Raw genomic sequence first — 25,333 nt, forward strand, 5'->3', positions numbered from 1 at the left:
GAATAAAAAACGCTCACGCTAATACACAAGCACCCGTGTCTCGCCAAAGCTGACAAATAAACAGACGGACAAGCCGCACTGCACGTGTGAACAGGGGAATGAGCAAGCGAGCGGGGATAGGGCGCCTCCTGCGCTTAAAAGCTTACAGCACCTGGTATTCCCAGGCGGTCTCCCATCCAAGTACTAACCAGGCCCATTCCTGTTTAGCTTCCGAGATCAGACGAGATCAGGCGTGCTCAAGGGGGTGTGGCCGTAAGCGCGAGCAAGGCTCGCTGGCACCCTTCTTATTGAGAGGACAGCTCCGTCACCTCTTTTACGACGCTGCTTTTTTTCTCTTGCGTTTTTCTCTTCTTCCCACGTTCTCTCTCTCTTCACTGCCTTCGTCCCCGCTCTATTTCACTTCAGCCTTTCACTCTTGCTTCCTTCCAATGAGGACGGAGCTGCGGGAGAAAGGGCGCTATAGAGGATCGCTGTGGAGAGCTGCTGCTGTGCTTTGACATCTGAGCTCTGTGGAAAACGATCTCAATACAATTCTGAAAAACGCGACTCTTCGAACGCCAGCCGAACAAGTCTCCACAGCCGAAGCGCTGTGTCTCTTTTCAGCTGGCGATAAACCTTTCCTCGATCCTTTGCGGACTTGTAAAACTGTTCCTGATCAGAATAAAAAACGCTCAGGCTAATACACAAGCACCCGTGTCTCGCCAAAGCTGACAAATAAACAGACGGACAAGCCGCACTGCACGTGTGAACAGGGGAATGAGCGAGCGAGCGGGGATAGGGCGCCTCCTGCGCTTAAAAGCTCACAACACCTGGTATTCCCAGGCGGTCTCCCACCCAAGTACTAACCAGGCCCATCCCTGTTTAGCTTTCGAGATCAGACGTGCTTAAGGGGGTGTGGCCGTAAGCGAGAGCAAGGCTCGTTGGCACCCTTCTTATTGAGAGGACAGCTCCGTCACCTCTTTTACGACGCTGCTTTTTTTCCCTTGCGTTTTTCTCTTCTTCCCACGTTCTCTCTCTTCACTGCCTTCGTCCCCGCTCTATTTCACTTCAGCCTTTCACTCTTGCTTCCTTCCAATGAGGACGGAGCTGCGGGAGAAAGGGCGCTATAGAGGATCGCTGTGGAGAGCTGCTGCTGTGATTTGACATCTGAGCTCTGTGGAAAACGATCTCAATACAATTCTGAAAAACGCGACTCTCCGAACGCCAGCCGAACAAGTCTCCACAGCCGAAGCGCTGTGTCTCTTTTCAGCTGGCGATAAACCTTTCCTCGATCCTTTGCGGACTTGTAAAACTGTTCCTGATCAGAATAAAAAACGCTCACGCTAATACACAAGCACCCGTGTCTCGCCAAAGCTGACAAATAAACAGACGGACAAGCCGCACTGCACGTGTGAACAGGGGAATGAGCGAGCGAGCGGGGATAGGGCGCCTCCTGCGCTTAAAAGCTTACAGCACCTGGTATTCCCAGGGGGTCTCCCATCCAAGTACTAACCAGGCCCATCCCTGTTTAGCTTCCGAAATCAGACGAGATCAGGCGTGCTCAAGGGGGTGTGGCCGTAAGTAAGAGCAAGGCTCGCTGGCACCCTTCTTATTGAGAGGACAGCTCCGTCACCTCTTTTACGACGCTGCTTTTTTTCCCTTGCGTTTTTCTCTTCTTCCCACGTTCTCTCTCTTCACTGCCTTCGTCCCCGCTCTATTTCACTTCAGCCTTTCACTCTTGCTTCCTTCCAATGAGGACGGAGCTGCGGGAGAAAGGGCGCTATAGAGGATCGCTGTGGAGAGCTGCTGCTGTGCTTTGACATCTGAGCTCTGTGGAAAACGATCTCAATACAATTCTGAAAAACGCGACTCTCCGAACGCCAGCCGAACAAGTCTCCACAGCCGAAGCGCTGTGTCTCTTTTCAGCTGGCGATAAACCTTTCCTCGATCCTTTGCGGACTTGATAAACTGTTCCTGATCAGAATAAAAAACGCTCACGCTAATACACAAGCACCCGTGTCTCGCCAAAGCTGACAAATAAACAGACGGACAAGCCGCACTGCACGTGTGAACAGGGGAAGGAGCGAGCGAGCGGGGATAGGGCGCCTCCTGCGCTTAAAAGCTTACAGCACCTGGTATTCCCAGGCGGTCTCCCATCCAAGTACTAACCAGGCCCATTCCTGTTTAGCTTCCGAGATCAGACGAGATCAGGCGTGCTCAAGGGGGTGTGGCCGTAAGCGAGAGCAAGGCTCGCTGGCACCCTTCTTATTGAGAGGACAGCTCCGTCACCTCTTTTACGACGCTGCTTTTTTTCCCTTGCGTTTTTCTCTTCTTCCCACGTTCTCTCTCTTCACTGCCTTCGTCCCCGCTCTATTTCACTTCAGCCTTTCACTCTTGCTTCCTTCCAATGAGGACGGAGCTGCGGGAGAAAGGGCGCTATAGAGGATCGCTGTGGAGACCTGCTGCTGTGCTTTGACATCTGAGCTCTGTGGAAAACGATCTCAATACAATTCTGAAAAACGCGACTCTCCGAACGCCAGCCGAACAAGTCTCCACAGCCGAAGCGCTGTGTCTCTTTTCAGCTGGCGATAAACCTTTCCTCGATCCTTTGCGGACTTGTAAAACTGTTCCTGATCAGAATAAAAAACGCTCACGCTAATACACAAGCACCCGCGTCTCGCCAAAGCTGACAAATAAACAGACGGACAAGCCGCACTGCACGTGTGAACAGGGGAATGAGCGAGCGAGCGGGGATAGTGCGCCTCCTGCGCTTAAAAGCTTACAGCACCTGGTATTCCCAGGCGGTCTCCCATCCAAGTACTAACCAGGCCCATCCCTGTTTAGCTTCCGAGATCAGACGAGATCAGGCGTGCTCAAGTGGGTGTGGCCGTAAGCGAGAGCAAGGCTCGCTGGCACCCTTCTTATTGAGAGGACAGCTCCGTCACCTCTTTTACGACGCTGCTTTTTTTCCCTTGCGTTTTTCTCTTCTTCCCACGTTCTCTCTCTTCACTGCCTTCGTCCCCGCTCTATTTCACTTCAGCCTTTCACTCTTGCTTCCTTCCAATGAGGACGGAGCTGCGGGAGAAAGGGCGCTATAGAGGATTGCTGTGGAGAGCTGCTGCTGTGCTTTGACATCTGAGCTCTGTGGAAAACGATCTCAATACAATTCTGAAAAACGCGACTCTCCGAACGCCAGCCGAACAAGTCTCCACAGCCGAAGCGCTGTGTCTCTTTTCAGCTGGCGATAAACCTTTCCTCGATCCTTTGCGGACTTGTTAAACTGTTCATGATCAGAATAAAAAACGCTCACGCTAATACACAAGCACCCGTGTCTCGCCAAAGCTGACAAATAAACAAACGGACAAGCCGCACTGCACGTGTGAACAGGGGAATGAACGAGCGAGCGGGGATAGGGCGCCTCCTGCGCTTAAAAGCTTACAGCACCTGGTATTCCCAGGCGGTCTCCCATCCAAGTACTAACCAGGCCCATCCTTGTTTAGCTTCCGAGATCAGACGAGATCAGGCGTGCTCAAGGGGGTGTGGCCGTAAGCGAGAGCAAGGCTCGCTGGCACCCTTCTTATTGAGAGGACAGCTCCGTCACCTCTTTTACGACGCTGCTTTTTTTCCCTTGCGTTTTTCTCTTCTTCCCACGTTCTCTCTCTTCACTGCCTTCGTCCCCGCTCTATTTCACTTCAGCCTTTCACTCTTGCTTCCTTCCAATGAGGACGGAGCTGCGGGAGAAAGGGCGCTATAGAGGATCGCTGTGGAGAGCTGCTGCTGTGCTTTGACATCTGAGCTCTGTGGAAAACGATCTCAATACAATTCTGAAAAACGCGACTCTCCGAACGCCAGCCGAACAAGTCTCCGCAGCCGAAGCGCTGTATCTCTTTTCAGCTGGCGATAAACCTTTCCTCGATCCTTTGCGGACTTGTAAAACTGTTCCTGATCAGAATAAAAAACGCTCACGCTAATACACAAGCACCCGTGTCTCGCCAAAGCTGACAAATAAACAGACGGACAAGCCGCACTGCACGTGTGAACAGGGGAATGAGCGAGCGAGCGGGGATAGGGCGCCTCCTGCGCTTAAAAGCTTACAGCACCTGGTATTCCCAGGCGGTCTCCTATCCGAGTTCTAACCAGGCCCATTCCTGTTTAGTTTCCGAGATCAGACGAGATCAGGCGTGCTCAAGGGGGTGTGGCCGTAAGCGAGAGCAAGGCTCGCTGGCACCCTTCTTATTGAGAGGACAGCTCCGTCACCTCTTTTACGACGCTGCTTTTTTTCCCTTGCGTTTTTCTCTTCTTCCCACGTTCTCTCTCTTCACCGCCTTCGTCCCCGCTCTATTTCACTTCAGCCTTTCACTCTTAATTCCTTCCAATGAGGACGGAGCTGCGGGAGAAAGGGCGCTATAGAGGATCGCTGTGGAGAGCTGCTGCTGTGCTTTGACATCTGAGCTCTGTGGAAAACGATCTCAATACAATTCTGAAAAACGCGACTCTCCGAACGCCAGCCGAACAAGTCTCCGCAGCCGAAGCGCTGTGTCTCTTTTCAGCTGGCGATAAACCTTTCCTCGATCCTTTGCGGACTTGTAAAACTGTTCCTGATCAGAATAAAAAACGCTCACGCTAATACACAAGCACCCGTGTCTCGCCAAAGCTGACAAATAAACAGACGGACAAGCCGCACTGCACGTGTGAACAGGGGAATGAGCGAGCGAGCGGGGATAGGGCGCCTCCTGCGCTTAAAAGCTTACAGCACCTGGTATTCCCAGGCGGTCTCCCATCCAAGTACTAACCAGGCCCATCCCTGTTTAGCTTCCGCGATCAGACGAGATCAGGCGTGCTCAAGGGGGTGTGGCCTTAAGCGAGAGCAAGGCTCGCTGGCACCCTTCTTATTGAGAGGACGGCTCCGTCACCTCTTTTACGACGCTGCTTTTTTTCCCTTGCGTTTTTCTCTTCTTCCCACGTTCTCTCTCTTCACTGCCTTCGTCCCCGCTCTATTTCACTTCAGCCTTTCACTCTTGCTTCCTTCCAATGAGGACGGAGCTGCGGGAGAAAGGGCGCTATAGAGGATCGCTGTGGAGAGCTGCTGCTGTGCTTTGACATCTGAGCTCTGTGGAAAACGATCTCAATACAATTCTGAAAAACGCGACTCTCCGAACGCCAGCCGAACAAGTCTCCGCAGCCGAAGCGCTGTGTCTCTTTTCAGCTGGCGATAAACCTTTCCTCGATCCTTTGCGGACTTGTAAAACTGTTCCTGATCAGAATAAAAAACGCTCACGCTAATACACAAGCACCCGTGTCTCGCCAAAGCTGACAAATAAACAGACGGACAAGCCGCACTGCACGTGTGAACAGGGGAATGAGCGAGCGAGCGGGGATAGGGCGCCTCCTGCGCTTAAAAGCTTACAGCACCTGGTATTCCCAGGCGGTCTCCTATCCGAGTTCTAACCAGGCCCATTCCTGTTTAGTTTCCGAGATCAGACGAGATCAGGCGTGCTCAAGGGGGTGTGGCCGTAAGCGAGAGCAAGGCTCGCTGGCACCCTTCTTATTGAGAGGACAGCTCCGTCACCTCTTTTACGACGCTGCTTTTTTTCCCTTGGGTTTTTCTCTTCTTCCCACGTTCTCTCTCTTCACCGCCTTCGTCCCCGCTCTATTTCACTTCAGCCTTTCACTCTTGCTTCCTTCCAATGAGGACGGAGCAGCGGGAGAAAGGGCGCTATAGAGGATCGCTGTGGAGAGCTGCTGCTGTGCTTTGACATCTGAGCTCTGTGGAAAACGATCTCAATACAATTCTGAAAAACGCGACTCTCCGAACGCCAGCCGAACAAGTCTCCGCAGCCGAAGCGCTGTGTCTCTTTTCAGCTGGCGATAAACCTTTCCTCGATCCTTTGCGGACTTGTAAAACTGTTCCTGATCAGAATAAAAAACGCTCACGCTAATACACAAGCACCCGTGTCTCGCCAAAGCTGACAAATAAACAGACGGACAAGCCGCACTGCACGTGTGAACAGGGGAATGAGCAAGCGAGCGGGGATAGGGCGCCTCCTGCGCTTAAAAGCTTACAGCACCTGGTATTCCCAGGCGGTCTCCCATCCAAGTACTAACCAGGCCCATCCTTGTTTAGCTTCCGAGATCAGACGAGATCAGGCGTGCTCAAGGGGGTGTGGCCGTAAGCGAGAGCAAGGCTCGCTGGCACCCTTCTTATTGAGAGGACAGCTCCGTCACCTCTTTTACGACGCTGCTTTTTTTCCCTTGCGTTTTTCTCTTCTTCCCACGTTCTCTCTCTTCACTGCCTTCGTACCCGCATTATTTCACTTCAGCCTTTCACTCTTAATTCCTTCCAATGAGGACGGAGCTGCGGGAGAAAGGGCGCTATAGAGGATCGCTGTGGAGAGCTGCTGCTGTGCTTTGACATCTGAGCTCTGTGGAAAACGATCTCAATACAATTCTGAAAAACGCGACTCTCCGAACGCCAGCCGAACAAGTCTCCGCAGCCGAAGCGCTGTGTCTCTTTTCAGCTGGCGATAAACCTTTCCTCGATCCTTTGCGGACTTGTAAAACTGTTCCTGATCAGAATAAAAAACGCTCACGCTAATACACAAGCACCCGTGTCTCGCCAAAGCTGACAAATAAACAGACGGACAAGCCGCACTGCACGTGTGAACAGGGGAATGAGCGAGCGAGCGGGGATAGGGCGCCTCCTGCGCTTAAAAGCTTACAGCACCTGGTATTCCCAGGCGGTCTCCTATCCGAGTTCTAACCAGGCCCATTCCTGTTTAGTTTCCGAGATCAGACGAGATCAGGCGTGCTCAAGGGGGTGTGGCCGTAAGCGAGAGCAAGGCTCGCTGGCACCCTTCTTATTGAGAGGACAGCTCCGTCACCTCTTTTACGACGCTGCTTTTTTTCCCTTGCGTTTTTCTCTTCTTCCCACGTTCTCTCTCTTCACCGCCTTCGTCCCCGCTCTATTTCACTTCAGCCTTTCACTCTTGCTTCCTTCCAATGAGGACGGAGCAGCGGGAGAAAGGGCGCTATAGAGGATCGCTGTGGAGAGCTGCTGCTGTGCTTTGACATCTGAGCTCTGTGGAAAACGATCTCAATACAATTCTGAAAAACGCGACTCTCCGAACGCCAGCCGAACAAGTCTCCGCAGCCGAAGCGCTGTGTCTCTTTTCAGCTGGCGATAAACCTTTCCTCGATCCTTTGCGGACTTGTAAAACTGTTCCTGATCAGAATAAAAAACGCTCACGCTAATACACAAGCACCCGTGTCTCGCCAAAGCTGACAAATAAACAAACGGACAAGCCGCACTGCACGTGTGAACAGGGGAATGAACGAGCGAGCGGGGATAGGGCGCCTCCTGCGCTTAAAAGCTTACAGCACCTGGTATTCCCAGGCGGTCTCCCATCCAAGTACTAACCAGGCCCATCCTTGTTTAGCTTCCGAGATCAGACGAGATCAGGCGTGCTCAAGGGGGTGTGGCCGTAAGCGAGAGCAAGGCTCGCTGGCACCCTTCTTATTGAGAGGACAGCTCCGTCACCTCTTTTACGACGCTGCTTTTTTTCCCTTGCGTTTTTCTCTTCTTCCCACGTTCTCTCTCTTCACTGCCTTCGTCCCCGCATTATTTCACTTCAGCCTTTCACTCTTAATTCCTTCCAATGAGGACGGAGCTGCGGGAGAAAGGGCGCTATAGAGGATCGCTGTGGAGAGCTGCTGCTGTGCTTTGACATCTGAGCTCTGTGGAAAACGATCTCAATACAATTCTGAAAAACGCGACTCTCCGAACGCCAGCCGAACAAGTCTCCGCAGCCGAAGCGCTGTGTCTCTTTTCAGCTGGCGATAAACCTTTCCTCGATCCTTTGCGGACTTGTAAAACTGTTCCTGATCAGAATAAAAAACGCTCACGCTAATACACAAGCACCCGTGTCTCGCCAAAGCTGACAAATAAACAGACGGACAAGCCGCACTGCACGTGTGAACAGGGGAATGAGCGAGCGAGCGGGGATAGGGCGCCTCCTGCGCTTAAAAGCTTACAGCACCTGGTATTCCCAGGCGGTCTCCTATCCGAGTTCTAACCAGGCCCATTCCTGTTTAGTTTCCGAGATCAGACGAGATCAGGCGTGCTCAAGGGGGTGTGGCCGCAAGCGAGAGCAAGGCTCGCTGGCACCCTTCTTATTGAGAGGACAGCTCCGTCACCTCTTTTACGACGCTGCTTTTTTTCCCTTGCGTTTTTCTCTTCTTCCCACGTTCTCTCTCTTCACTGCCTTCGTCCCCGCTCTATTTCACTTCAGCCTTTCACTCTTGCTTCCTTCCAATGAGGACGGAGCTGCGGGAGAAAGGGCGCTATAGAGGATCGCTGTGGAGAGCTGCTGCTGTGCTTTGACATCTGAGCTCTGTGGAAAACGATGTCAATACAATTCTGAAAAACGCGACTCTCCGAACGCCAGCCGAACAAGTCTCCGCAGCCGAAGCGCTGTGTCTCTTTTCAGCTGGCGATAAACCTTTCCTCGATCCTTTGCGGACTTGTAAAACTGTTCCTGATCAGAATAAAAAACGCTCACGCTAATACACAAGCACCCGTGTCTCGCCAAAGCTGACAAATAAACAGACGGACAAGCCGCACTGCACGTGTGAACAGGGGAATGAGCGAGCGAGCGGGGATAGGGCGCCTCCTGCGCTTAAAAGCTTACAGCACCTGGTATTCCCAGGCGGTCTCCTATCCGAGTTCTAACCAGGCCCATTCCTGTTTAGTTTCCGAGATCAGACGAGATCAGGCGTGCTCAAGGGGGTGTGGCCGTAAGCGAGAGCAAGGCTCGCTGGCACCCTTCTTATTGAGAGGACAGCTCCGTCACCTCTTTTACGACGCTGCTTTTTTTCCCTTGCGTTTTTCTCTTCTTCCCACGTTCTCTCTCTTCACCGCCTTCGTCCCCGCTCTATTTCACTTCAGCCTTTCACTCTTGCTTCCTTCCAATGAGGACGGAGCAGCGGGAGAAAGGGCGCTATAGAGGATCGCTGTGGAGAGCTGCTGCTGTGCTTTGACATCTGAGCTCTGTGGAAAACGATCTCAATACAATTCTGAAAAACGCGACTCTCCGAACGCCAGCCGAACAAGTCTCCGCAGCCGAAGCGCTGTGTCTCTTTTCAGCTGGCGATAAACCTTTCCTCGATCCTTTGCGGACTTGTAAAACTGTTCCTGATCAGAATAAAAAACGCTCACGCTAATACACAAGTACCCGTGTCTCGCCAAAGCTGACAAATAAACAAACGGACAAGCCGCACTGCACGTGTGAACAGGGGAATGAACGAGCGAGCGGGGATAGGGCGCCTCCTGCGCTTAAAAGCTTACAGCACCTGGTATTCCCAGGCGGTCTCCCATCCAAGTACTAACCAGGCCCATCCTTGTTTAGCTTCCGAGATCAGACGAGATCAGGCGTGCTCAAGGGGGTGTGGCCGTAAGCGAGAGCAAGGCTCGCTGGCACCCTTCTTATTGAGAGGACAGCTCCGTCACCTCTTTTACGACGCTGCTTTTTTTCCCTTGCGTTTTTCTCTTCTTCCCACGTTCTCTCTCTTCACTGCCTTCGTCCCCGCATTATTTCACTTCAGCCTTTCACTCTTAATTCCTTCCAATGAGGACGGAGCTGCGGGAGAAAGGGCGCTATAGAGGATCGCTGTGGAGAGCTGCTGCTGTGCTTTGACATCTGAGCTCTGTGGAAAACGATCTCAATACAATTCTGAAAAACGCGACTCTCCGAACGCCAGCCGAACAAGTCTCCGCAGCCGAAGCGCTGTGTCTCTTTTCAGCTGGCGATAAACCTTTCCTCGATCCTTTGCGGACTTGTAAAACTGTTCCTGATCAGAATAAAAAACGCTCACGCTAATACACAAGCACCCGTGTCTCGCCAAAGCTGACAAATAAACAGACGGACAAGCCGCACTGCACGTGTGAACAGGGGAATGAGCGAGCGAGCGGGGATAGGGCGCCTCCTGCGCTTAAAAGCTTACAGCACCTGGTATTCCCAGGCGGTCTCCTATCCGAGTTCTAACCAGGCCCATTCCTGTTTAGTTTCCGAGATCAGACGAGATCAGGCGTGCTCAAGGGGGTGTGGCCGTAAGCGAGAGCAAGGCTCGCTGGCACCCTTCTTATTGAGAGGACAGCTCCGTCACCTCTTTTACGACGCTGCTTTTTTTCCCTTGCGTTTTTCTCTTCTTCCCACGTTCTCTCTCTTCACTGCCTTCGTCCCCGCTCTATTTCACTTCAGCCTTTCACTCTTGCTTCCTTCCAATGAGGACGGAGCTGCGGGAGAAAGGGCGCTATAGAGGATCGCTGTGGAGAGCTGCTGCTGTGCTTTGACATCTGAGCTCTGTGGAAAACGATGTCAATACAATTCTGAAAAACGCGACTCTCCGAACGCCAGCCGAACAAGTCTCCGCAGCCGAAGCGCTGTGTCTCTTTTCAGCTGGCGATAAACCTTTCCTCGATCCTTTGCGGACTTGTAAAACTGTTCCTGATCAGAATAAAAAACGCTCACGCTAATACACAAGCACCCGTGTCTCGCCAAAGCTGACAAATAAACAGACGGACAAGCCGCACTGCACGTGTGAACAGGGGAATGAGCGAGCGAGCGGGGATAGGGCGCCTCCTGCGCTTAAAAGCTTACAGCACCTGGTATTCCCAGGCGGTCTCCTATCCGAGTTCTAACCAGGCCCATTCCTGTTTAGTTTCCGAGATCAGACGAGATCAGGCGTGCTCAAGGGGGTGTGGCCGTAAGCGAGAGCAAGGCTCGCTGGCACCCTTCTTATTGAGAGGACAGCTCCGTCACCTCTTTTACGACGCTGCTTTTTTTCCCTTGCGTTTTTCTCTTCTTCCCACGTTCTCTCTCTTCACCGCCTTCGTCCCCGCTCTATTTCACTTCAGCCTTTCACTCTTGCTTCCTTCCAATGAGGACGGAGCAGCGGGAGAAAGGGCGCTATAGAGGATCGCTGTGGAGAGCTGCTGCTGTGCTTTGACATCTGAGCTCTGTGGAAAACGATCTCAATACAATTCTGAAAAACGCGACTCTCCGAACGCCAGCCGAACAAGTCTCCGCAGCCGAAGCGCTGTGTCTCTTTTCAGCTGGCGATAAACCTTTCCTCGATCCTTTGCGGACTTGTAAAACTGTTCCTGATCAGAATAAAAAACGCTCACGCTAATACACAAGCACCCGTGTCTCGCCAAAGCTGACAAATAAACAAACGGACAAGCCGCACTGCACGTGTGAACAGGGGAATGAACGAGCGAGCGGGGATAGGGCGCCTCCTGCGCTTAAAAGCTTACAGCACCTGGTATTCCCAGGCGGTCTCCCATCCAAGTACTAACCAGGCCCATCCCTGTTTAGCTTCCACGATCAGACGAGATCAGGCGTGCTCAAGGGGGTGTGGCCATAAGCGAGAGCAAGGCTCGCTGGCACCCTTCTTATTGAGAGGACGGCTCCGTCACCTCTTTTACGACGCTGCTTTTTTTCCCTTGCGTTTTTCTCTTCTTCCCACGTTCTCTCTCTTCACTGCCTTCGTCCCCGCTCTATTTCACTTCAGCCTTTCACTCTTGCTTCCTTCCAATGAGGACGGAGCTGCGGGAGAAAGGGCGCTATAGAGGATCGCTGTGGAGAGCTGCTGCTGTGCTTTGACATCTGAGCTCTGTGGAAAACGATCTCAATACAATTCTGAAAAACGCGACTCTCCGAACGCCAGCCGAACAAGTCTCCGCAGCCGAAGCGCTGTGTCTCTTTTCAGCTGGCGATAAACCTTTCCTCGATCCTTTGCGGACTTGTAAAACTGTTCCTGATCAGAATAAAAAACGCTCACGCTAATACACAAGCACCCGTGTCTCGCCAAAGCTGACAAATAAACAGACGGACAAGCCGCACTGCACGTGTGAACAGGGGAATGAGCGAGCGAGCGGGGATAGGGCGCCTCCTGCGCTTAAAAGCTTACAGCACCTGGTATTCCCAGGCGGTCTCCCATCCAAGTACTAACCAGGCCCATCCTTGTTTAGCTTCCGAGATCAGACGAGATCAGGCGTGCTCAAGGGGGTGTGGCCATAAGCAAGAGCAAGGCTCGCTGGCACCCTTCTTATTGAGAGGACAGCTCCGTCACCTCTTTTACGACGCTGCTTTTTTTCCCTTGCGTTTTTCTCTTCTTCCCACGTTCTCTCTCTTCACCGCCTTCGTCCCCGCTCTATTTCACTTCAGCCTTTCACTCTTGCTTCCTTCCAATGAGGACGGAGCTGCGGGAGAAAGGGCGCTATAGAGGATCGCTGTGGAGAGCTGCTGCTGTGCTTTGACATCTGAGCTCTGTGGAAAACGATGTCAATACAATTCTGAAAAACGCGACTCTCCGAACGCCAGCCGAACAAGTCTCCGCAGCCGAAGCGCTGTGTCTCTTTTCAGCTGGCGATAAACCTTTCCTCGATCCTTTGCGGACTTGTAAAACTGTTCCTGATCAGAATAAAAAACGCTCACGCTAATACACAAGCACCCGTGTCTCGCCAAAGCTGACAAATAAACAGACGGACAAGCCGCACTGCACGTGTGAACAGGGGAATGAACGAGCGAGCGGGGATAGGGCGCCTCCTGCGCTTAAAAGCTTACAGCACCTGGTATTCCCAGGCGGTCTCCCATCCAAGTACTAACCAGGCCCATCCTTGTTTAGCTTCCGAGATCAGACGAGATCAGGCGTGCTCAAGGGGGTGTGGCCGTAAGCGAGAGCAAGGCTCGCTGGCACCCTTCTTATTGAGAGGACAGCTCCGTCACCTCTTTTACGACGCTGCTTTTTTTCCCTTGCGTTTTTCTCTTCTTCCCACGTTCTCTCTCTTCACTGCCTTCGTCCCCGCATTATTTCACTTCAGCCTTTCACTCTTAATTCCTTCCAATGAGGACGGAGCTGCGGGAGAAAGGGCGCTATAGAGGATCGCTGTGGAGAGCTGCTGCTGTGCTTTGACATCTGAGCTCTGTGGAAAACGATCTCAATACAATTCTGAAAAACGCGACTCTCCGAACGCCAGCCGAACAAGTCTCCGCAGCCGAAGCGCTGTGTCTCTTTTCAGCTGGCGATAAACCTTTCCTCGATCCTTTGCGGACTTGTAAAACTGTTCCTGATCAGAATAAAAAACGCTCACGCTAATACACAAGCACCCGTGTCTCGCCAAAGCTGACAAATAAACAGACGGACAAGCCGCACTGCACGTGTGAACAGGGGAATGAGCGAGCGAGCGGGGATAGGGCGCCTCCTGCGCTTAAAAGCTTACAGCACCTGGTATTCCCAGGCGGTCTCCCATCCAAGTACTAACCAGGCCCATCCCTGTTTAGCTTCCGCGATCAGACGAGATCAGGCGTGCTCAAGGGGGTGTGGCCGTAAGCGAGAGCAAGGCTCGCTGGCACCCTTCTTATTGAGAGGACGGCTCCGTCACCTCTTTTACGACGCTGCTTTTTTTCCCTTGCGTTTTTCTCTTCTTCCCACGTTCTCTCTCTTCACTGCCTTCGTCCCCGCTCTATTTCACTTCAGCCTTTCACTCTTGCTTCCTTCCAATGAGGACGGAGCTGCGGGAGAAAGGGCGCTATAGAGGATCGCTGTGGAGAGCTGCTGCTGTGCTTTGACATCTGAGCTCTGTGGAAAACGATCTCAATACAATTCTGAAAAACGCGACTCTCCGAACGCCAGCCGAACAAGTCTCCGCAGCCGAAGCGCTGTGTCTCTTTTCAGCTGGCGATAAACCTTTCCTCGATCCTTTGCGGACTTGTAAAACTGTTCCTGATCAGAATAAAAAACGCTCACGCTAATACACAAGCACCCGTGTCTCGCCAAAGCTGACAAATAAACAGACGGACAAGCCGCACTGCACGTGTGAACAGGGGAATGAGCGAGCGAGCGGGGATAGGGCGCCTCCTGCGCTTAAAAGCTTACAGCACCTGGTATTCCCAGGCGGTCTCCCATCCAAGTACTAACCAGGCCCATCCTTGTTTAGCTTCCGAGATCAGACGAGATCAGGCGTGCTCAAGGGGGTGTGGCCGTAAGCGAGAGCAAGGCTCGCTGGCACCCTTCTTATTGAGAGGACAGCTCCGTCACCTCTTTTACGACGCTGCTTTTTTTCCCTTGCGTTTTTCTCTTCTTCCCACGTTCTCTCTCTTCACCGCCTTCGTCCCCGCTCTATTTCACTTCAGCCTTTCACTCTTGCTTCCTTCCAATGAGGACGGAGCTGCGGGAGAAAGGGCGCTATAGAGGATCGCTGTGGAGAGCTGCTGCTGTGCTTTGACATCTGAGCTCTGTGGAAAACGATCTCAATACAATTCTGAAAAACGCGACTCTCCGAACGCCAGCCGAACAAGTCTCCGCAGCCGAAGCGCTGTGTCTCTTTTCAGCTGGCGATAAACCTTTCCTCGATCCTTTGCGGACTTGTAAAACTGTTCCTGATCAGAATAAAAAACGCTCACGCTAATACACAAGCACCCGTGTCTCGCCAAAGCTGACAAATAAACAGACGGACAAGCCGCACTGCACGTGTGAACAGGGGAATGAGCGAGCGAGCGGGGATAGGGCGCCTCCTGCGCTTAAAAGCTTACAGCACCTGGTATTCCCAGGCGGTCTCCTATCCGAGTTCTAACCAGGCCCATTCCTGTTTAGTTTCCGAGATCAGACGAGATCAGGCGTGCTCAAGGGGGTGTGGCCGTAAGCGAGAGCAAGGCTCGCTGGCACCCTTCTTATTGAGAGGACAGCTCCGTCACCTCTTTTACGACGCTGCTTTTTTTCCCTTGCGTTTTTCTCTTCTTCCCACGTTCTCTCTCTTCACCGCCTTCGTCCCCGCTCTATTTCACTTCAGCCTTTCACTCTTGCTTCCTTCCAATGAGGACGGAGCAGCGGGAGAAAGGGCGCTATAGAGGATCGCTGTGGAGAGCTGCTGCTGTGCTTTGACATCTGAGCTCTGTGGAAAACGATCTCAATACAATTCTGAAAAACGCGACTCTCCGAACGCCAGCCGAACAAGTCTCCGCAGCCGAAGCGCTGTGTCTCTTTTCAGCTGGCGATAAACCTTTCCTCGATCCTTTGCGGACTTGTAAAACTGTTCCTGATCAGAATAAAAAACGCTCACGCTAATACACAAGCACCCGTGTCTCGCCAAAGCTGACAAATAAACAAACGGACAAGCCGCACTGCACGTGTGAACAGGGGAATGAACGAGCGAGCGGGGATAGGGCGCCTCCTGCGCTTAAAAGCTTACAGCACCTGGTATTCCCAGGCGGTCTCCCATCCAAGTACTAACCAGGCCCATCCTTGTTTAGCTTCCGAGATCAGACGAGATCAGGCGTGCTCAAGGGGGTGTGGCCGTAAGCGAGAGCAAGGCTCGCTGGCACCCTTCTTATTGAGAGGACAGCTCCGTCACCTCTTTTACGACGCTGCTTTTTTTCCCTTGCGTTTTTCTCTTCTTCCCACGTTCTCTCTCTTCACTGCCTTCGTCCCCGCTCTATTTCACTTCAGCCTTTCACTCTTGCTTCCTTCCAATGAGGACGGAGCTGCGGGAGAAAGGGCGCTATAGAGGATCGCTGTGGAGAGCTGCTGCTGTGCTTTGACATCTGAGCTCTGTGGAAAACGATCTCAATACAATTCTGAAAAACGCGACTCTCCGAACGCCAGCCGAACAAGTCTCCGCAGCCGAAGCGCTGTGTCTCTTTTCAGCTGGCGATAAACCTTTCCTCGATCCTTTGCGGACTTGTAAAACTGTTCCTGATCAGAATAAAAAACGCTCACGCTAATACACAAGCACCCGTGTCTCGCCAAAGCTGACAAATAAACAGACGGACAAGCCGCACTGCACGTGTGAACAGGGGAATGAGCGAGCGAGCGGGGATAGGGCGCCTCCTGCGCTTAAAAGCTTATAGCACCTGGTATTCCCAGGCGGTCTCCCATCCAAGTACTAACCAGGCCCATCCTTGTTTAGCTTCCGAGATCAGACGAGATCAGGCGTGCTCAAGGGGGTGTGGCCATAAGCGAGAGCAAGGCTCGCTGGCACCCTTCTTATTGAGAGGACAGCTCCGTCACCTCTTTTACGACGCTGCTTTTTTTCCCTTGCGTTTTTCTCTTCTTCCCACGTTCTCTCTCTTCACCGCCTTCGTCCCCGCTCTATTTCACTTCAGCCTTTCACTCTTGCTTCCTTCCAATGAGGACGGAGCTGCGGGAGAAAGGGCGCTATAGAGGATCGCTGTGCAGAGCTGCTGCTGTGCTTTGACATCTGAGCTCTGTGGAAAACGATCTCAATACAATTCTGAAAAACGCGACTCTCCGAACGCCAGCCGAACAAGTCTCCGCAGCCGAAGCGCTGTGTCTCTTTTCAGCTGGCGATAAACCTTTCCTCGATCCTTTGCGGACTTGTAAAACTGTTCCTGATCAGAATAAAAAACGCTCACGCTAATACACAAGCACCCGTGTCTCGCCAAAGCTGACAAATAAACAGACGGACAAGCCGCACTGCACGTGTGAACAGGGGAATGAGCGAGCGAGCGGGGATAGGGCGCCTCCTGCGCTTAAAAGCTTACAGCACCTGGTATTCCCAGGCGGTCTCCTATCCGAGTTCTAACCAGGCCCATTCCTGTTTAGTTTCCGAGATCAGACGAGATCAGGCGTGCTCAAGGGGGTGTGGCCGTAAGCGAGAGCAAGGCTCGCTGGCACCCTTCTTATTGAGAGGACAGCTCCGTCACCTCTTTTACGACGCTGCTTTTTTTCCCTTGCGTTTTTCTCTTCTTCCCACGTTCTCTCTCTTCACCGCCTTCGTCCCCGCTCTATTTCACTTCAGCCTTTCACTCTTGCTTCCTTCCAATGAGGACGGAGCAGCGGGAGAAAGGGCGCTATAGAGGATCGCTGTGGAGAGCTGCTGCTGTGCTTTGACATCTGAGCTCTGTGGAAAACGATCTCAATACAATTCTGAAAAACGCGACTCTCCGAACGCCAGCCGAACAAGTCTCCGCAGCCGAAGCGCTGTGTCTCTTTTCAGCTGGCGATAAACCTTTCCTCGATCCTTTGCGGACTTGTAAAACTGTTCCTGATCAGAATAAAAAACGCTCACGCTAATACACAAGCACCCGTGTCTCGCCAAAGCTGACAAATAAACAAACGGACAAGCCGCACTGCACGTGTGAACAGGGGAATGAACGAGCGAGCGGGGATAGGGCGCCTCCTGCGCTTAAAAGCTTACAGCACCTGGTATTCCCAGGCGGTCTCCCATCCAAGTACTAACCAGGCCCATCCTTGTTTAGCTTCCGAGATCAGACGAGATCAGGCGTGCTCAAGGGGGTGTGGCCGTAAGCGAGAGCAAGGCTCGCTGGCACCCTTCTTATTGAGAGGACAGCTCCGTCACCTCTTTTACGACGCTGCTTTTTTTCCCTTGCGTTTTTCTCTTCTTCCCACGTTCTCTCTCTTCACTGCCTTCGTCCCCGCTCTATTTCACTTCAGCCTTTCACTCTTGCTTCCTTCCAATGAGGACGGAGCTGCGGGAGAAAGGGCGCTATAGAGGATCGCTGTGGAGAGCTGCTGCTGTGCTTTGACATCTGAGCTCTGTGGAAAACGATCTCAATACAATTCTGAAAAACGCGACTCTCCGAACGCCAGCCGAACAAGTCTCCGCAGCCGAAGCGCTGTGTCTCTTTTCAGCTGGCGATAAACCTTTCCTCGATCCTTTGCGGACTTGTAAAACTGTTCCTGATCAGAATAAAAAACGCTCACGCTAATACACAAGCACCCGTGTCTCGCCAAAGCTGACAAATAAACAGACGGACAAGCCGCACTGCACGTGTGAACAGGGGAATGAGCGAGCGAGCGGGGATAGGGCGCCTCCTGCGCTTAAAAGCTTACAGCACCTGGTATTCCCAGGCGGTCTCCCATCCAAGTACTAACCAGGCCCATCCCTGTTTAGCTTCCGCGATCAGACGAGATCAGGCGTGCTCAAGGGGGTGTGGCCGTAAGCGAGAGCAAGGCTCGCTGGCACCCTTCTTATTGAGAGGACGGCTCCGTCACCTCTTTTACGACGCTGCTTTTTTTCCCTTGCGTTTTTCTCTTCTTCCCACGTTCTCTCTCTTCACTGCCTTCGTCCCCGCTCTATTTCACTTCAGCCTTTCACTCTTGCTTCCTTCCAATGAGGACGGAGCTGCGGGAGAAAGGGCGCTATAGAGGATCGCTGTGGAGAGCTGCTGCTGTGCTTTGACATCTGAGCTCTGTGGAAAACGATCTCAATACAATTCTGAAAAACGCGACTCTCCGAACGCCAGCCGAACAAGTCTCCGCAGCCGAAGCGCTGTGTCTCTTTTCAGCTGGCGATAAACCTTTCCTCGATCCTTTGCGGACTTGTAAAACTGTTCCTGATCAGAATAAAAAACGCTCACGCTAATACACAAGCACCCGTGTCTCGCCAAAGCTGACAAATAAACAGACGGACAAGCCGCACTGCACGTGTGAACAGGGGAATGAGCGAGCGAGCGGGGATAGGGCGCCTCCTGCGCTTAAAAGCTTACAGCACCTGGTATTCCCAGGCGGTCTCCTATCCGAGTTCTAACCAGGCCCATTCCTGTTTAGTTTCCGAGATCAGACGAGATCAGGCGTGCTCAAGGGGGTGTGGCCATAAGCGAGAGCAAGGCTCGCTGGCACCCTTCTTATTGAGAGGACAGCTCCGTCACCTCTTTTACGACGCTGCTTTTTTTCCCTTGCGTTTTTCTCTTCTTCCCACGTTCTCTCTCTTCACCGCCTTCGTCCCCGCTCTATTTCACTTCAGCCTTTCACTCTTGCTTCCTTCCAATGAGGACGGAGCAGCGGGAGAAAGGGCGCTATAGAGGATCGCTGTGGAGAGCTGCTGCTGTGCTTTGACATCTGAGCTCTGTGGAAAACGATCTCAATACAATTCTGAAAAACGCGACTCTCCGAACGCCAGCCGAACAAGTCTCCGCAGCCGAAGCGCTGTGTCTCTTTTCAGCTGGCGATAAACCTTTCCTCGATCCTTTGCGGACTTGTAAAACTGTTCCTGATCAGAATAAAAAACGCTCACGCTAATACACAAGCACCCGTGTCTCGCCAAAGCTGACAAATAAACAGACGGACAAGCCGCACTGCACGTGTGAACAGGGGAATGAGCGAGCGAGCGGGGATAGGGCGCCTCCTGCGCTTAAAAGCTTACAGCACCTGGTATTCCCAGGCGGTCTCCCATCCAAGTACTAACCAGGCCCATCCTTGTTTAGCTTCCGAGATCAGACGAGATCAGGCGTGCTCAAGGGGGTGTGGCCATAAGCGAGAGCAAGGCTCGCTGGCACCCTTCTTATTGAGAGGACAGCTCCGTCACCTCTTTTACGACGCTGCTTTTTTTCCCTTGCGTTTTTCTCTTCTTCCCACGTTCTCTCTCTTCACCGCCTTCGTCCCCGCTCTATTTCACTTCAGCCTTTCACTCTTGCTTCCTTCCAATGAGGACGGAGCTGCGGGAGAAAGGGCGCTATAGAGGATCGCTGTGCAGAGCTGCTGCTGTGCTTTGACATCTGAGCTCTGTGGAAAACGATCTCAATACAATTCTGAAAAACGCGACTCTCCGAACGCCAGCCGAACAAGTCTCCGCAGCCGAAGCGCTGTGTCTCTTTTCAGCTGGCGATAAACCTTTCCTCGATCCTTTGCGGACTTGTAAAACTGTTCCTGATCAGAATAAAAAACGCTCACGCTAATACACAAGCACCCGTGTCTCGCCAAAGCTGACAAATAAACAGACGGACAAGCCGCACTGCACGTGTGAACAGGGGAATGAGCGAGCGAGCGGGGATAGGGCGCCTCCTGCGCTTAAAAGCTTACAGCACCTGGTATTCCCAGGCGGTCTCCTATCCGAGTTCTAACCAGGCCCATTCCTGTTTAGTTTCCGAGATCAGACGAGATCAGGCGTGCTCAAGGGGGTGTGGCCGTAAGCGAGAGCAAGGCTCGCTGGCACCCTTCTTATTGAGAGGACAGCTCCGTCACCTCTTTTACGACGCTGCTTTTTTTCCCTTGCGTTTTTCTCTTCTTCCCACGTTCTCTCTCTTCACCGCCTTCGTCCCCGCTCTATTTCACTTCAGCCTTTCACTCTTGCTTCCTTCCAATGAGGACGGAGCAGCTGGAGAAAGGGCGCTATAGAGGATCGCTGTGGAGAGCTGCTGCTGTGCTTTGACATCTGAGCTCTGTGGAAAACGATCTCAATACAATTCTGAAAAACGCGACTCTCCGAACGCCAGCCGAACAAGTCTCCGCAGCCGAAGCGCTGTGTCTCTTTTCAGCTGGCGATAAACCTTTCCTCGATCCTTTGCGGACTTGTAAAACTGTTCCTGATCAGAATAAAAAACGCTCACGCTAATACACAAGCACCCGTGTCTCGCCAAAGCTGACAAATAAACAAACGGACAAGCCGCACTGCACGTGTGAACAGGGGAATGAACGAGCGAGCGGGGATAGGGCGCCTCCTGCGCTTAAAAGCTTACAGCACCTGGTATTCCCAGGCGGTCTCCCATCCAAGTACTAACCAGGCCCATCCTTGTTTAGCTTCCGAGATCAGACGAGATCAGGCGTGCTCAAGGGGGTGTGGCCGTAAGCGAGAGCAAGGCTCGCTGGCACCCTTCTTATTGAGAGGACAGCTCCGTCACCTCTTTTACGACGCTGCTTTTTTTCCCTTGCGTTTTTCTCTTCTTCCCACGTTCTCTCTCTTCACTGCCTTCGTCCCCGCTCTATTTCACTTCAGCCTTTCACTCTTGCTTCCTTCCAATGAGGACGGAGCTGCGGGAGAAAGGGCGCTATAGAGGATCGCTGTGGAGAGCTGCTGCTGTGCTTTGACATCTGAGCTCTGTGGAAAACGATCTCAATACAATTCTGAAAAACGCGACTCTCCGAACGCCAGCCGAACAAGTCTCCGCAGCCGAAGCGCTGTGTCTCTTTTCAGCTGGCGATAAACCTTTCCTCGATCCTTTGCGGACTTGTAAAACTGTTCCTGATCAGAATAAAAAACGCTCACGCTAATACACAAGCACCCGTGTCTCGCCAAAGCTGACAAATAAACAGACGGACAAGCCGCACTGCACGTGTGAACAGGGGAATGAGCGAGCGAGCGGGGATAGGGCGCCTCCTGCGCTTAAAAGCTTACAGCACCTGGTATTCCCAGGCGGTCTCCCATCCAAGTACTAACCAGGCCCATCCCTGTTTAGCTTCCGCGATCAGACGAGATCAGGCGTGCTCAAGGGGGTGTGGCCGTAAGCGAGAGCAAGGCTCGCTGGCACCCTTCTTATTGAGAGGACGGCTCCGTCACCTCTTTTACGACGCTGCTTTTTTTCCCTTGCGTTTTTCTCTTCTTCCCACGTTCTCTCTCTTCACTGCCTTCGTCCCCGCTCTATTTCACTTCAGCCTTTCACTCTTGCTTCCTTCCAATGAGGACGGAGCTGCGGGAGAAAGGGCGCTATAGAGGATCGCTGTGGAGAGCTGCTGCTGTGCTTTGACATCTGAGCTCTGTGGAAAACGATCTCAATACAATTCTGAAAAACGCGACTCTCCGAACGCCAGCCGAACAAGTCTCCGCAGCCGAAGCGCTGTGTCTCTTTTCAGCTGGCGATAAACCTTTCCTCGATCCTTTGCGGACTTGTAAAACTGTTCCTGATCAGAATAAAAAACGCTCACGCTAATACACAAGCACCCGTGTCTCGCCAAAGCTGACAAATAAACAGACGGACAAGCCGCACTGCACGTGTGAACAGGGGAATGAGCGAGCGAGCGGGGATAGGGCGCCTCCTGCGCTTAAAAGCTTACAGCACCTGGTATTCCCAGGCGGTCTCCTATCCGAGTTCTAACCAGGCCCATTCCTGTTTAGTTTCCGAGATCAGACGAGATCAGGCGTGCTCAAGGGGGTGTGGCCGTAAGCGAGAGCAAGGCTCGCTGGCACCCTTCTTATTGAGAGGACAGCTCCGTCACCTCTTTTACGACGCTGCTTTTTTTCCCTTGCGTTTTTCTCTTCTTCCCACGTTCTCTCTCTTCACCGCCTTCGTCCCCGCTCTATTTCACTTCAGCCTTTCACTCTTGCTTCCTTCCAATGAGGACGGAGCAGCGGGAGAAAGGGCGCTATAGAGGATCGCTGTGGAGAGCTGCTGCTGTGCTTTGACATCTGAGCTCTGTGGAAAACGATCTCAATACAATTCTGAAAAACGCGACTCTCCGAACGCCAGCCGAACAAGTCTCCGCAGCCGAAGCGCTGTGTCTCTTTTCAGCTGGCGATAAACCTTTCCTCGATCCTTTGCGGACTTGTAAAACTGTTCCTGATCAGAATAAAAAACGCTCACGCTAATACACAAGCACCCGTGTCTCGCCAAAGCTGACAAATAAACAAACGGACAAGCCGCACTGCACGTGTGAACAGGGGAATGAACGAGCGAGCGGGGATAGGGCGCCTCCTGCGCTTAAAAGCTTACAGCACCTGGTATTCCCAGGCGGTCTCCCATCCAAGTACTAACCAGGCCCATCCTTGTTTAGCTTCCGAGATCAGACGAGATCAGGCGTGCTCAAGGGGGTGTGGCCGTAAGCGAGAGCAAGGCTCGCTGGCACCCTTCTTATTGAGAGGACAGCTCCGTCACCTCTTTTACGACGCTGCTTTTTTTCCCTTGCGTTTTTCTCTTCTTCCCACGTTCTCTCTCTTCACTGCCTTCGTCCCCGCTCTATTTCACTTCAGCCTTTCACTCTTGCTTCCTTCCAATGAGGACGGAGCTGCGGGAGAAAGGGCGCTATAGAGGATCGCTGTGGAGAGCTGCTGCTGTGCTTTGACATCTGAGCTCTGTGGAAAACGATCTCAATACAATTCTGAAAAACGCGACTCTCCGAACGCCAGCCGAACAAGTCTCCGCAGCCGAAGCGCTGTGTCTCTTTTCAGCTGGCGATAAACCTTTCCTCGATCCTTTGCGGACTTGTAAAACTGTTCCTGATCAGAATAAAAAACGCTCACGCTAATACACAAGCACCCGTGTCTCGCCAAAGCTGACAAATAAACAGACGGACAAGCCGCACTGCACGTGTGAACAGGGGAATGAGCGAGCGAGCGGGGATAGGGCGCCTCCTGCGCTTAAAAGCTTACAGCACCTGGTATTCCCAGGCGGTCTCCCATCCAAGTACTAACCAGGCCCATTCTTGTTTAGCTTCCACGATCAGACGAGATCAGGCGTGCTCAAGGGGGTGTGGCCGTAAGCGAGAGCAAGGCTCGCTGGCACCCTTCTTATTGAGAGGACAGCTCCGTCACCTCTTTTACGACGCTGCTTTTTTTCCCTTGCGTTTTTCTCTTCTTCCCACGTTCTCTCTCTTCACCGCCTTCGTCCCCGCTCTATTTCACTTCAGCCTTTCACTCTTGCTTCCTTCCAATGAGGACGGAGCAGCGGGAGAAAGGGCGCTATAGAGGATCGCTGTGGAGAGCTGCTGCTGTGCTTTGACATCTGAGCTCTGTGGAAAACGATCTCAATACAATTCTGAAAAACGCGACTCTCCGAACGCCAGCCGAACAAGTCTCCGCAGCCGAAGCGCTGTGTCTCTTTTCAGCTGGCGATAAACCTTTCCTCGATCCTTTGCGGACTTGTAAAACTGTTCCTGATCAGAATAAAAAACGCTCACGCTAATACACAAGCACCCGTGTCTCGCCAAAGCTGACAAATAAACAAACGGACAAGCCGCACTGCACGTGTGAACAGGGGAATGAACGAGCGAGCGGGGATAGGGCGCCTCCTGCGCTTAAAAGCTTACAGCACCTGGTATTCCCAGGCGGTCTCCCATCCAAGTACTAACCAGGCCCATCCTTGTTTAGCTTCCGAGATCAGACGAGATCAGGCGTGCTCAAGGGGGTGTGGCCGTAAGCGAGAGCAAGGCTCGCTGGCACCCTTCTTATTGAGAGGACAGCTCCGTCACCTCTTTTACGACGCTGCTTTTTTTCCCTTGCGTTTTTCTCTTCTTCCCACGTTCTCTCTCTTCACTGCCTTCGTCCCCGCTCTATTTCACTTCAGCCTTTCACTCTTGCTTCCTTCCAATGAGGACGGAGCTGCGGGAGAAAGGGCGCTATAGAGGATCGCTGTGGAGAGCTGCTGCTGTGCTTTGACATCTGAGCTCTGTGGAAAACGATCTCAATACAATTCTGAAAAACGCGACTCTCCGAACGCCAGCCGAACAAGTCTCCGCAGCCGAAGCGCTGTGTCTCTTTTCAGCTGGCGATAAACCTTTCCTCGATCCTTTGCGGACTTGTAAAACTGTTCCTGATCAGAATAAAAAACGCTCACGCTAATACACAAGCACCCGTGTCTCGCCAAAGCTGACAAATAAACAGACGGACAAGCCGCACTGCACGTGTGAACAGGGGAATGAGCGAGCGAGCGGGGATAGGGCGCCTCCTGCGCTTAAAAGCTTACAGCACCTGGTATTCCCAGGCGGTCTCCCATCCAAGTACTAACCAGGCCCATTCTTGTTTAGCTTCCACGATCAGACGAGATCAGGCGTGCTCAAGGGGGTGTGGCCATAAGCGAGAGCAAAGCTCGCTGGCACCCTTCTTATTGAGAGGACGGCTCCGTCACCTCTTTTACGACGCTGCTTTTTTTCCCTTGCGTTTTTCTCTTCTTCCCACGTTCTCTCTCTTCACCGCCTTCGTCCCCGCTCTATTTCACTTCAGCCTTTCACTCTTGCTTCCTTCCAATGAGGACGGAGCTGCGGGAGAAAGGGCGCTATAGAGGATCGCTGTGCAGAGCTGCTGCTGTGCTTTGACATCTGAGCTCTGTGGAAAACGATCTCAATACAATTCTGAAAAACGCGACTCTCCGAACGCCAGCCGAACAAGTCTCCGCAGCCGAAGCGCTGTGTCTCTTTTCAGCTGGCGATAAACCTTTCCTCGATCCTTTGCGGACTTGTAAAACTGTTCCTGATCAGAATAAAAAACGCTCACGCTAATACACAAGCACCCGTGTCTCGCCAAAGCTGACAAATAAACAGAAGGACAAGCCGCACTGCACGTGTGAACAGGGGAATGAGCGAGCGAGCGGGGATAGGGCGCCTCCTGCGCTTAAAAGCTTACAGCACCTGGTATTCCCAGGCGGTCTCCTATCCGAGTTCTAACCAGGCCCATTCCTGTTTAGTTTCCGAGATCAGACGAGATCAGGCGTGCTCAAGGGGGTGTGGCCGTAAGCGAGAGCAAGGCTCGCTGGCACCCTTCTTATTGAGAGGACAGCTCCGTCACCTCTTTTACGACGCTGCTTTTTTTCCCTTGCGTTTTTCTCTTCTTCCCACGTTCTCTCTCTTCACCGCCTTCGTCCCCGCTCTATTTCACTTCAGCCTTTCACTC

At 52.6% G+C, this 25,333-nt stretch overlaps 14 non-coding genes and 24 pseudogenes across 14 annotated transcripts; all 38 read right to left on the reverse strand.

Annotated features, from left to right (window-relative positions):
* Window positions 1–139: 139 nt before the first annotated feature.
* LOC148671638 (5S ribosomal RNA) lies at window positions 140–258 on the reverse strand (annotated as a pseudogene).
* Window positions 259–1,443: 1,185 nt separating this feature from the next.
* On the reverse strand, window positions 1,444–1,562 carry LOC148671639 (5S ribosomal RNA; annotated as a pseudogene).
* A 537-nt stretch (window positions 1,563–2,099) lies between these two features.
* LOC148671640 (5S ribosomal RNA) lies at window positions 2,100–2,218 on the reverse strand (annotated as a pseudogene).
* Window positions 2,219–2,755: 537 nt separating this feature from the next.
* On the reverse strand, window positions 2,756–2,874 carry LOC148671641 (5S ribosomal RNA; annotated as a pseudogene).
* A 537-nt stretch (window positions 2,875–3,411) lies between these two features.
* LOC148671642 (5S ribosomal RNA) lies at window positions 3,412–3,530 on the reverse strand. Its single transcript, XR_015938857.1, has one exon. It is a non-coding gene; the product is annotated as a 5S ribosomal RNA (ribosomal RNA).
* Window positions 3,531–4,067: 537 nt separating this feature from the next.
* Window positions 4,068–4,186, reverse strand: LOC148671643 (5S ribosomal RNA; annotated as a pseudogene).
* A 537-nt stretch (window positions 4,187–4,723) lies between these two features.
* Window positions 4,724–4,842, reverse strand: LOC148671644 (5S ribosomal RNA; annotated as a pseudogene).
* A 537-nt stretch (window positions 4,843–5,379) lies between these two features.
* On the reverse strand, window positions 5,380–5,498 carry LOC148671645 (5S ribosomal RNA; annotated as a pseudogene).
* Window positions 5,499–6,035: 537 nt separating this feature from the next.
* LOC148671646 (5S ribosomal RNA) lies at window positions 6,036–6,154 on the reverse strand. The gene has a single exon (XR_015938858.1). It is a non-coding gene; the product is annotated as a 5S ribosomal RNA (ribosomal RNA).
* Window positions 6,155–6,691: 537 nt separating this feature from the next.
* Window positions 6,692–6,810, reverse strand: LOC148671647 (5S ribosomal RNA; annotated as a pseudogene).
* A 537-nt stretch (window positions 6,811–7,347) lies between these two features.
* On the reverse strand, window positions 7,348–7,466 carry LOC148671648 (5S ribosomal RNA). Its single transcript, XR_015938859.1, has one exon. It is a non-coding gene; the product is annotated as a 5S ribosomal RNA (ribosomal RNA).
* A 537-nt stretch (window positions 7,467–8,003) lies between these two features.
* LOC148671649 (5S ribosomal RNA) lies at window positions 8,004–8,122 on the reverse strand (annotated as a pseudogene).
* Window positions 8,123–8,659: 537 nt separating this feature from the next.
* On the reverse strand, window positions 8,660–8,778 carry LOC148671650 (5S ribosomal RNA; annotated as a pseudogene).
* A 537-nt stretch (window positions 8,779–9,315) lies between these two features.
* LOC148671651 (5S ribosomal RNA) lies at window positions 9,316–9,434 on the reverse strand. Its single transcript, XR_015938860.1, has one exon. It is a non-coding gene; the product is annotated as a 5S ribosomal RNA (ribosomal RNA).
* A 537-nt stretch (window positions 9,435–9,971) lies between these two features.
* On the reverse strand, window positions 9,972–10,090 carry LOC148671652 (5S ribosomal RNA; annotated as a pseudogene).
* A 537-nt stretch (window positions 10,091–10,627) lies between these two features.
* On the reverse strand, window positions 10,628–10,746 carry LOC148671653 (5S ribosomal RNA; annotated as a pseudogene).
* Window positions 10,747–11,283: 537 nt separating this feature from the next.
* Window positions 11,284–11,402, reverse strand: LOC148671654 (5S ribosomal RNA; annotated as a pseudogene).
* Window positions 11,403–11,939: 537 nt separating this feature from the next.
* Window positions 11,940–12,058, reverse strand: LOC148671655 (5S ribosomal RNA). Its single transcript, XR_015937230.1, has one exon. It is a non-coding gene; the product is annotated as a 5S ribosomal RNA (ribosomal RNA).
* Window positions 12,059–12,595: 537 nt separating this feature from the next.
* Window positions 12,596–12,714, reverse strand: LOC148671656 (5S ribosomal RNA). Its single transcript, XR_015938861.1, has one exon. It is a non-coding gene; the product is annotated as a 5S ribosomal RNA (ribosomal RNA).
* A 537-nt stretch (window positions 12,715–13,251) lies between these two features.
* On the reverse strand, window positions 13,252–13,370 carry LOC148671657 (5S ribosomal RNA; annotated as a pseudogene).
* A 537-nt stretch (window positions 13,371–13,907) lies between these two features.
* LOC148671658 (5S ribosomal RNA) lies at window positions 13,908–14,026 on the reverse strand. The gene has a single exon (XR_015938862.1). It is a non-coding gene; the product is annotated as a 5S ribosomal RNA (ribosomal RNA).
* Window positions 14,027–14,563: 537 nt separating this feature from the next.
* On the reverse strand, window positions 14,564–14,682 carry LOC148671659 (5S ribosomal RNA; annotated as a pseudogene).
* Window positions 14,683–15,219: 537 nt separating this feature from the next.
* LOC148671660 (5S ribosomal RNA) lies at window positions 15,220–15,338 on the reverse strand. The gene has a single exon (XR_015938863.1). It is a non-coding gene; the product is annotated as a 5S ribosomal RNA (ribosomal RNA).
* Window positions 15,339–15,875: 537 nt separating this feature from the next.
* LOC148671661 (5S ribosomal RNA) lies at window positions 15,876–15,994 on the reverse strand. Its single transcript, XR_015938033.1, has one exon. It is a non-coding gene; the product is annotated as a 5S ribosomal RNA (ribosomal RNA).
* Window positions 15,995–16,531: 537 nt separating this feature from the next.
* Window positions 16,532–16,650, reverse strand: LOC148671662 (5S ribosomal RNA; annotated as a pseudogene).
* A 537-nt stretch (window positions 16,651–17,187) lies between these two features.
* On the reverse strand, window positions 17,188–17,306 carry LOC148671663 (5S ribosomal RNA). The gene has a single exon (XR_015938865.1). It is a non-coding gene; the product is annotated as a 5S ribosomal RNA (ribosomal RNA).
* A 537-nt stretch (window positions 17,307–17,843) lies between these two features.
* LOC148671664 (5S ribosomal RNA) lies at window positions 17,844–17,962 on the reverse strand (annotated as a pseudogene).
* Window positions 17,963–18,499: 537 nt separating this feature from the next.
* LOC148671665 (5S ribosomal RNA) lies at window positions 18,500–18,618 on the reverse strand (annotated as a pseudogene).
* Window positions 18,619–19,155: 537 nt separating this feature from the next.
* On the reverse strand, window positions 19,156–19,274 carry LOC148671666 (5S ribosomal RNA). Its single transcript, XR_015937231.1, has one exon. It is a non-coding gene; the product is annotated as a 5S ribosomal RNA (ribosomal RNA).
* A 537-nt stretch (window positions 19,275–19,811) lies between these two features.
* LOC148671667 (5S ribosomal RNA) lies at window positions 19,812–19,930 on the reverse strand (annotated as a pseudogene).
* Window positions 19,931–20,467: 537 nt separating this feature from the next.
* On the reverse strand, window positions 20,468–20,586 carry LOC148671668 (5S ribosomal RNA). Its single transcript, XR_015938866.1, has one exon. It is a non-coding gene; the product is annotated as a 5S ribosomal RNA (ribosomal RNA).
* Window positions 20,587–21,123: 537 nt separating this feature from the next.
* On the reverse strand, window positions 21,124–21,242 carry LOC148671669 (5S ribosomal RNA; annotated as a pseudogene).
* Window positions 21,243–21,779: 537 nt separating this feature from the next.
* LOC148671670 (5S ribosomal RNA) lies at window positions 21,780–21,898 on the reverse strand (annotated as a pseudogene).
* Window positions 21,899–22,435: 537 nt separating this feature from the next.
* On the reverse strand, window positions 22,436–22,554 carry LOC148671671 (5S ribosomal RNA). The gene has a single exon (XR_015938867.1). It is a non-coding gene; the product is annotated as a 5S ribosomal RNA (ribosomal RNA).
* Window positions 22,555–23,091: 537 nt separating this feature from the next.
* On the reverse strand, window positions 23,092–23,210 carry LOC148671672 (5S ribosomal RNA; annotated as a pseudogene).
* Window positions 23,211–23,747: 537 nt separating this feature from the next.
* On the reverse strand, window positions 23,748–23,866 carry LOC148671673 (5S ribosomal RNA). Its single transcript, XR_015938868.1, has one exon. It is a non-coding gene; the product is annotated as a 5S ribosomal RNA (ribosomal RNA).
* A 537-nt stretch (window positions 23,867–24,403) lies between these two features.
* Window positions 24,404–24,522, reverse strand: LOC148671674 (5S ribosomal RNA; annotated as a pseudogene).
* A 537-nt stretch (window positions 24,523–25,059) lies between these two features.
* On the reverse strand, window positions 25,060–25,178 carry LOC148671675 (5S ribosomal RNA; annotated as a pseudogene).
* Between the last annotated feature and the right edge of the window lie 155 nt (window positions 25,179–25,333).

Source organism: Lepisosteus platostomus, chromosome 5, assembly GCF_059453375.1.
Source record: "Lepisosteus platostomus isolate fLepPlt1 chromosome 5, fLepPlt1.hap1, whole genome shotgun sequence".
NCBI lineage: Eukaryota > Metazoa > Chordata > Actinopteri > Semionotiformes > Lepisosteidae > Lepisosteus > Lepisosteus platostomus.